Raw genomic sequence first — 10018 nt, forward strand, 5'->3', positions numbered from 1 at the left:
AGAAAGAAAGCAGACAAAAGAAGATAGCAGCTATTAAAGATAATGTGAAGCTGACTGCCAATCAAAGAGGCAACATGCACATGCATACACACAAAGAGCCAAACTGTTAGTATATTAAAGTTTCATGTGGAAAACCTTCACACTGGTTTGTTGTATTTTAAAATGGGACAGAACAAAGCAGGGGATAAAACTTTCTTCAGCTTCTTGTCTGTCAAACACAGGCACATCCCAGGGAATACACAAAGCCTCACGGAAGCCAAAGGACATACAGAGATCATTGGTTTCACCACCTGGTGACTTGTCCTAAAGTCCAAAGCCTTAAAGAGAAGCAGAATAAAGTGAGAGCAAAATCTTCCTATATTAGTTCTATTTTCGTAGCATATATGATGTTTAGTTGAGACACCCACAACACAGTTTTTTTGAAAGGTGTCAGTTTACTAAACATTATCCAGTAGGCCTTAGACCTATGACAGTACTAGGAAAACCTGAAACACCGGAATACCAGAATGACTTGTCCCTTTCTCAAAGACTATTACAATCAGAGATATCATAATTTATAGCTAAAAACTAGAAGTTCAATTTCAAGGGATATACAAATTAGTTATTTTTACATTTCTAAAAGCTTCCTAATCTGAGAATTATTTTATTTCCAAGATTTTTTCCCAAGTACCACATCCAATGTTCATGACTTGTTCCAGATCGCACGCACATTTATTACCAAATTTTTACTGGGCAGTATCACAAAGATGATTTGGCTACATTGACCACTTCGTTCCAGAAAGTTGATGACTGCAGTTAAAGAACTGCTGATTTAGTATACAACAACATCACGTATGACTCTACATTATACTATCAAAGAAGCAGCTAAACAAAACCATGTACAACCTACCAATTTGCAACAATAGCTATACCACATCATGTGATGTTACAGCTTCAGCACTTTCAGGTTTTCTCTCCCCCCCCCAACACCTTTTTTATGTGCCAGTGAAAATTTTGAATAGATAAATCAAGGGCAAAATCACTTCAGTGATGCCTCCAGAGTCCAAAATAAACCTGCTGAAGCATCGCTTCTATCAGATACCAATAAATCCTCGAAGGCAAGAACTTCCACTGTCAATCACACAAGCTGAAACCGCACGGGTTTAGCAGGATCAGCACTTCCGTGCTTAGCTGCGAGGCAGGAGCGCAGCCCCAGGGCCAGGCATCCAAGCTCTCCACACAGCGCCCGGAGGAAGTTACATAGTTCACAAGGTGACTCACAAGAGCAGAGCAAGATACCCCGCCTAGCAGGATGCCACGAGTAGCCAACGGGAAGTTCTGAAGAGGGCAGATATGGGCGTTTGCAATGCCACCACGCACTGAGGCAGCGAGGAGACGTGCCCCGCTGCAAGGGGTCAGACCTCCACTCACAGCCCCCAGCCTTACGACAAGCCCCTAAATGCGCTCTTTCAGCCAGGAGGACAGGGGTTGCTGCTTCCCTTCTGAAGAAAAAAGAGACGGGTCATAACAGGAATAAAACAGAGGGCCCGGGGCAGGGGCAGGCCCCGGTCCTCCCCTCCCTCCAGGGGGCACAGCGAGGGGCACAGCGCCCAGCGGAGCTCCCGGCACGGCGCCCGGGGCCTCTACACCCGCGCTGACACACGCAGAGCCGGGCCAGCGCGGCCCCCCGCCGTCCCGGGCCCCAACGGCTAAGCAACGGCCACGCCAGCACCCCGCGCCCGGCACCGGCACTGCCGCGCGCCGCCCGGCCGCCCCCTCGCCGCCGCCGCCCGGCCCTCCCCGCTGCTCCCTCCCTGCCTCCGCCGCGGCCCCGCAGAGCCGCCGCGCCGCGGCGTCTCCCACCCCAACGGCCCGAGCGGCCGCGCTCGCCTCGCGATGGAGCCGCACCCCAGGCGCCGCCGGCAATGAATGAGGCGCCGACCAGCTCCGCCGCGGACTACAGCCCCCAGCAGCCGTAGCGCCGGCGCGCACGCGCACCGCAGCGCCGCCACCGCGCCACGCACTGCCACGTCTCCCGCCGCCCGGCGTACCTAGCGACGCGGCGGCCGCCGGCCCCGGCCCCGGCCCCGCCTCGCCGCTGCCTGTCCCGCCGCGCTGCCGCCGCGCACCTGGGTGCCCCGGGCTGCGGGTCCTTCAGCCCCAGGGAGGCGGCGGTGGGAGGCGCCGCGCCGCGGCCAGCGTGTCCCCGGAGCCGCTCGCTCCCTCCCTGCTTCCAAGATGGCGGCGGCGGGGAGCAGGACGCCCCTTTTGCCACGTTCGCGGGCGGTGCCGGGGAGGGGCCGCGGTGCGCGCGGCGGTGGCGAGGGACGCCCGGCGCGCGGGGGGGCGGAGGGGCCCAACAGACACTGCGCGGCGCGTGGCGGGGGGGCGGCCCAACGGCCGCTGCCACGGCGCGCGGGGGGGGCGGGGCGGCCCAACGGCCGCTGCGTGGCGTGCGCCGGCTGTGCCCCCCACTAGGGTCCCAACCCCCGTCCCAAATGCAGGGGGGGATACCGGCACGGAGCTGCCGAGAGGTGGGGACTGGGTGTGGTAGCTGAAGGGAAGCTGGGGCTGGGCACCGAGGAGAGCCTCTGGCGACTGAGGATGGCCTTGCGGGCCCCGGTACCTCCGCGTCAGCTAGGCCGAGTGGCGGCGGGGAGCTGTAAGCACACCTGGAAGAAGTGCTGGCGTGGATAGGGAAGAAATCTCCGCAAAGCTCCTCTGAGGGAACGTGGAGAGGAGCTTGGAAGGGAGAAACATCCTGTTGAAGTGCCTGAGCAGCAAACTCCTATTTCCCAGTGGCAGTTCGAGGCGTTGTGCCAACAAGCATTTAGTTAATGCAGACATGAAAAGTCTTTCTTACATTAGTCTTCCTTAGCTCATACCTAGATAATGTCAACTTCATGCATTTAAGTAGCCCCAATGCCTCCTTTCTCCCACTTCCAGTTGCACAAAATTAGATGATGCAGTTGAATTTTACAGCTGCTATAACAAATCATCAGACACCTTATATTTTACTTGCATTCTAATTATGAGAAATTAAATTTTAGTTATTATCGTGGAAAAATATAACCATGGACGGTTGCATAATCTAATATGTGAATAATGAGATACTAAAATTATATCTGAAGAGCCTCTTTGCTGTGTCTCATCAGTAACACAGCTTGGACATGTGCCAGCCGCCCTTTGATTTGAATTGCAGTTCTGTGTAACTTTCAGCAGTGGGGCATAATTAATGTTGATCTTCCATGTTGAGTTCTGAAAGGCTGGAGAAGGATATCCCTTGCTAGATTGCTACACAGTAAGGTAATAGGAGGCCTAACAATTTGGTAAAAAATTTAACTCATTGCCTAGTCTGCTAGAAGTTTGTAAAAACTATTGGTTTTAATCGGAAAAAAATAAATATTGCCACTGCGGATATTCCTCGGAAAAAGACTGAGGAATCTGGAGCCATTGAACCAAATGAAAATCTTAACATACTTTTTATTTCTGTAAGAATTGCCATTACTTGTTCTATCTTAGTTCAGTAATAAAAAACTAGCAATGTGCATCAGTGGAACTAAATTTTACTTACTCCGTGAATATTTCCCTTTTTTTGTCTGAATCAAATTGTGTCTGTCAAGTGGAAAAGAGGATGCAAAAATATAGTCTTCCTTACAAATGCTATATGGAAAATCCTGTATTGTATACAGAGTTTTAAGGGACAATTCTCTGCCTCTCAGTTCAAAGCTTGCCCTTCGACTTTGCCCTAGCCCCTGAGAACTTGCTCTCTCACTTTTTTTCTGAGGACTGACTATCAGTGCTTTTGTTACTATCTCATGTGTCCAAGCTGTTTTTTCTGTTGTCTTCCATACCCCCGCTCCCCCTTGGCAGAAGGCCAGTCAGTCAAGAGCCACTGAGTTGAATTCACCCTTGTCTTTGGCTGCAACTTGCCAGTATTTTAGCTAATCGCTAAATAAAAGGCCATTTAATTACTTCCTCATTTAGCCTAAAGGGAAGGCATGCCTATCATTTTTCAGCATGCTTTGTGATTATTCAAAGGTTAAGTATAAACTCACCAGGAACTTCCCAGAATTCATCATGACATTGATGAGATGACTGAATAAAATAATTTTGTAAATCAGGACTTTGCACACTACATTTTTAGGAAACCATTCCTAAATCTTTTATTTGATCACCCTAGATCTGTCTCTCTATCAACTCTTTGGTAACCAGTTTAATTAACAGCATGTCCTTGAAACAATTTCCAGCATTAGGAATGTAACTCTTAAATTTGCTTAGTGTAGTTTTCTTCAAAATTGCTTCCATACTTTGGAACTTATCTTCATAAGTCTTGTCATTCCCATTATGAAGTGGTATAGTGAACACAAAAAGAAATGGTTATGATTAACTCTATAAAGTACTTCACAAAAACCGTACCCTAGGGCAACTATCAATTAAATGGTTCAGGAAACATCTTCCCTCCCCTTCTCCCCCAGTATCACATTTTTTTCTTTGATTTGCTCTAATGCAAGCAGGCTCTTCAGTACTTTGATGACAATGGTTTTGTGATGGTCCAGATATTTTGTGGGAATGAAAAAATACAAAAGCTAACTGCCACTCTGTCTAAACCGCTTCAAGAGATAAAGCACTGTATGTTTGCAGATACACAGCTGAAGGAATGACCTAAGCAACATCCCTCCATGCTGCGTGGCCTCCCACATCTCGATGCCAGGGCTTCCCTCTCTCCTCCCAGTGAGCGGATGGAACATAACCGGAATGGTCAGAAGGACAGCGGCTCTGACGCCTCAGCAACGCACCCCCCCAGCACAGCTGGCACAGGCTGAGGTATTCTCTTACCTTCCCAAAGCAAGTCGATGAGGGGAGCTAGAAGAGTACTTAACTGATGATTGTGTCATCTGTCTTGATTTTATGCGATAGACTGTAATTTCAGACTGGAGCCTTTAGAGATTTGACATTATTTCCTTCATTGCAGCAGTTGAATGCCTCCCATCTTAGTTGGCCTGGGACAATGATATTCCTCATGGACTTAACTTAGTCTTTGGCTCTCCTTGCTCCTCTGGTCATCAGAAGCTTGAAGCATAATCAATTAAGTATTCAGGAGGATATTTTAAAGCCGTTAATTTAGCACATTTTTAAACACACCAAAAGCTATAAAAATATGATCTTTTTCAATATGTTTGTTTGCCGTTCTGCTCTGTAGAGGGAGCTTATGTTTTTTTCCTTCTCTTTCTGCCACTGTTTACATTAGTGGTTCTGCTATTGCAGCTCAGAGGAAGAAGCCTCAACTGCTTCTTTAGCAGTCTCTATCAACTTGTATTTTCATTCTTAGCAGAAACATTGAAAACTGTCCCACCGAATTAATTAGTGCATGGTTCTCTAACGTTTGGTTAACAGTCTTCTGTTTTATTTTAATGAGGCACTCTTAAAGAAATCTAGAACATATTTTTTTAAGTTCATTCATAACATCAAAATATATACAAGGCAGTGAGATTTGTTGAAACATAAACTATCCTGCTGACCACATGGAGCTGCAGAAATATCTCAAGGAAAGTTGGGTCAATGATGTGGGCAAGTGCAGAGGAAAAAAATTTACCTCAAAAACCTCTAACAGAATCTCTAGGCAAATTGTTAGAAAATAAAGTTATATGCTACTGTAAAATATGGCATGAGTAGATTGCATAGTACTAGATGAAATATAGCTTGAAATGGGAAAAGAATCCTGTTATGTTCACAAAATGACAAAACAAGTAATGATTTAGAATTTCTAATTTTAGAGAGAATATTATTTTTTTGCAGTTTCACTTCACTCCTGTCCAAGGGTTGGACTGCATGGTTAGTATAGCCATAGAAGAAGGCCATACATTCTTCTCTAGTTCTTGAGTCTTCCTCAGATAAATACTCTGCTTTTATTTAGAATATATTACAGGTTCTCTTGAAGGAACACAACTGTATTTTCAGATTCATTTGCATTTCATTTTCATTCACTTGGTAGTTATTTATATTTGTAAGCCATTGAGAGATGATTAGGTGCTGTATGCTGTATTATCTAGACTGACTTTGGAATAAAAGATTGTAGAAAAGCCATTTATTTCAGTTTCATTTGTAAACATATCATTTGGAAGTATTTACATGAACCGATTAAATAGATGTATTTGTGTGTGTGTGTGTGTGTGTGTGTGTGTGTGTGTGTGTATGTATATATACACACACACATCCATACATACCTATTTAATTGCCTTCTATGCCCTAAATTCATTGCAATTTCTTTAAGCGTGGCATTACTCTTAATTAAAGGGATGAAGGCATCAAGGTTGTACTTCTGCAGATAAGAAAGCAATAAAAAATAAGGGAATGTGACTAGAGTCCTTGGTGACTGGAGAGAAATTGAGGATGAAGTAGAACAGTTGTTTTTGGATGTTGAGGAACTGTGATGAGTCATGAATCATTAGGAGTCTTCTTTAGCTAGAATCCATTTTTAGAGAGCTGTCATATATTCTAAATATAATTAAATAAGTGCATATACTATTGGTGTTAGGCCCTAACCATCAGCTGTTCCACTCTACACACCTGCTGTGATTGCACTATGCTACTCGCCAATGCAGACATTTCCAGGGTTTTTGCTAAACTACTTCAGTTTATAGCTTACAGAGGAATACTTAATTTTTGGTCCAGTTAGTTTTTTGTTGGATTAATTAGCTAATTGAACAGTCCAAGGATGGCATGAGAACTGAAAATAATTTTGTCTTTTAGCTTGAATGGTTAGCAAATATTCATAGATTTGCTAAGAGGTTTCCCTTTGGAGGAATAGAGGATTGAGACTACAAAACAGGGAAGTTTTGATGCAAGAAACATAAGAACAGCATTTCTTTAAATATAGTGAGATTAAATACCTGGAGCTTGTTTAATTGCTTTCAGATCTAAGCCTCCTTTCCACCTTCACCTTACCCAGAGAAGTTCCTGCTATGGTTCTTCCCATGGCCAAACATCACTCACTCAAATATGGCTCACTTTTTCCTACAGTTCTAGACCAGTCTGCCTCTGGCTCACAGAGGCATGAAGATGCCACTGAACTATGCTCTTAACCGTGCACGTGCAGTCAGCCGAGGGCAGTCGTGCTGGGGGTGGGAGGGCGATGACAACCTTGGCAGGTGTAGCAGCTCCGCACGTGCTGGAGCATGTGCCTGTGCTGTCCCTGAGGAGCTACTGCTCAATGAGTCGCCAAGTCAGTCTGCGCTTGCCAGCCAAGGAAAACCTTTTTTAGTCTCACCCAGTCCAGTGCCATGGGCAAATACTTCTATTTTTAGCCTTCGCCCTAAACAAAGTAGAATTCAACTGCTATTTTTATTTCAGGCTAAGGGAAGTATCAGTAGCACGTAGCCATCAGCTTCCAAGCCCGTGATAGCTGTTGATCAAAGACATGCCTGCTGGTATCTTCTAACACCCACTAATACAATAAGAGTTTCTTGCAGAAATCAGCCCATGCCGAGGAATAGATAAAAATACTGTTTTCTCATTTTTAATGAATTACTGCACTTTACATTCTATTTTGTGTACAACTTCTGCAAGATCAGTATCATCTTTGCATGAGGTAAGAGTGATGGTAGCAGTGTCTTCATACAGAATAGTTATAAAAAAGCAAGTAGAAAATTACAATTTTTAACCTAGGTCTCAGCTGAAGTTTGGAATGCAAGATGGAAAACCATTCAATGGGCGTTTAGAAGGCTGCTCACATTTATATTGAGTCATTTGCTACATGAAATAAGCGTTTTATAGTTCTGCTGAGAATTAATGTGAAATGGAGAAGTATTTCATGAGATAAAAAGAAAATATGAAAATATACTCTGGCCTTGAAGTTTTTGTGACCTGCCTTTAATGTGAATTACTTGCATTCGGACTCATGAATTACATGAATATCAGTAACTCAATGAAATTTCATCAGATATTACTTAAGAATATTCAGTGACTTTTTCCTATTTAACTATATGTTAAATATAGTGTTATTTAACTATATGTTAAATATAGTGTTAAATATATGTTTCCTATTTAACTATATGTTATTTCCTATTTAACTATATGTTATCGAATAACTTCCCTCACTTAATCAAGCTCACTCATGGGAGATCAAATAGTAAGTTGTGCTATAGAAGTTATGGCTATCTTTTTATTTTGAAGAAAAGAAGAAAGTGCTTTTCTAGATCATAGCTGGTTAATACCTTAATTTCCAGGTAATTTTTGCTACTTGTTTTCAACTTCTTCATTTTGTTTTCCAAGTGTAAGTAGGAGAACATATTAGGCACAGATCAGTTTCTCTCTCTTCTCTCCACTACTTCAGTGCCAAAGTTAACTCTGGGACAATTCATATGTGGAATAGGTATCAATCGTGGGTTTTGTGCTTCGCTAGCTTTCAGTTGGTGTATTGTCCCTGGATAGTTTGCTCACAGATTAATTTATATTGGGATCAGTACAGCTCAGCCACAGATTCAGTCATAATCTATTACTCGATGTTCACTTCTCTCAAATCTAGCACAAAAATGAATCTCAACATAAATAAGCAATTTCAGCAACCATGAAGGACAACTGGGAGAGCTAAAGATAGGGAGCTTAAACATACAAAGTGCTTCTTTGTACAGAAAGAGCAAAGTTGTTTCCCAGAGCTATTCAACTAGAGCCTGCTTCAGAAACATATGACCTTTAGTTTACATACTAATTTCCCTAACTATCAAAGGTATAGGAATTATGGTCCCAGGAAACTTTAATCAACCATGCAGTGTTACATGGTACCTCAGAGCAGTCAGTACAGATCACTTCAAATATTGATAAAATATATCCTTTATGCATTCACAGTTGCTTAATACAAAATAGTAAAGAGAAACCATTTCATGATGCCCTGAAATTGCACCCTGAAGCCTAAATACTGCGTAATTACTGAGTACACTAATAAGTATATTAATAGCTGATAAAATGTGTCTTCAGTACTCAGGACACATTTTATCAGCCATTAATGTGGCTGTATAAACAATATTTTTCAAATTTTCTGAAATTCGTGACAAATTCTCCATTTATTCTACTAGTTTCTAATAGTCATCTACAAACTACCTGTAGTTATGATTTGTACACTTATTTTGAAATAACCCACATAGCTGAATCAGCACAGTAACTTCGTAAGGCGGGTATGTTTTTAAACTCAACCATGCATCTCCCTACAGTAACATTTTACATAGGAAAAATAAGATTTCATTTTCTTGTTAAGCCAGCCAAGACATCACAGGTCTTAGGATCCAAATTCAGCTGTTGACTTTTAACTTGGAAAACACTTAGATGAATGATGAAAGAAATCTTCACAGAGTACAAGCCGTGTATTGGTCCATGCCAAGTAATCCTATGAAAGAAGTAGGCCTTAACCTTAGTAGTGCACAGAAATTGCTTGTATTCTTCAGAAGAGAGCAGCATACCTTCTGCATTGCCATCCATTAATGCTGATGGTTTCGCAGACTTGTGACTGCAAATTTGAAGGATAGCTCTTGATGTTCACATGCCTTGTAGAGCATATATCAGTCACTAACTCCATGGCAATAAAATAAACACACTGCTAGAAAAAGTTTGTATCCTGTCTGTTTCCTTGTGTCGCTGCAGTTTTCAAAGTGTATCTTTCCCAGTTTTCATTTAAAAATGCAGTTTATGTGGAACAAAATCCTACACACACAAATCCCACACAAGAAGAACATGAATGGAAATAAAGTTTTCCTTGCATTGTCTCTGATAATTATTGTTGATGAGAAGGGAAGAGCCAGAGGTTGTCCTAAATAGGACAGTTGTTCAAGTACAGTTGATCTGTGTGAAAAATTAACCTTGAAACGCTGTCGAGGTCAGCTATGTTTTGGCTGATTTGCAGTAGAAATGCTGATAACAAAATTAAGATGCTAAAGAGGTAAATTAAATCACTCAAATGTTTCAGGATCCTATCATTTTTTGAAAATACATGAAAGGATGTTTAAGGTGTTCCTCTTCTGTTGCTCTTTATGGATAGAAAATGCTT

General features: G+C 42.8%; 1 protein-coding gene across 14 annotated transcripts in view; it reads right to left on the minus strand.

The window, feature by feature from the left end:
• Positions 1-2278, minus strand: part of PRRC1 (proline rich coiled-coil 1) — a 65111-nt gene extending 62833 nt beyond the window's left edge. For 6 of the 14 annotated variants that reach the window (XM_064502302.1, XM_064502310.1, XM_064502294.1 and 3 more), the window contains exon 1: positions 1888-2019. The gene's annotated coding sequence lies outside the window, so the exon portion shown is untranslated. The other 8 variants (XM_064502304.1, XM_064502297.1, XM_064502303.1 and 5 more) reach the window with 6 other exon arrangements.
• Positions 2279-10018: the final 7740 nt, after the last annotated feature.

This window comes from Dromaius novaehollandiae, chromosome Z, assembly GCF_036370855.1.
Source record: "Dromaius novaehollandiae isolate bDroNov1 chromosome Z, bDroNov1.hap1, whole genome shotgun sequence".
NCBI lineage: Eukaryota > Metazoa > Chordata > Aves > Casuariiformes > Dromaiidae > Dromaius > Dromaius novaehollandiae.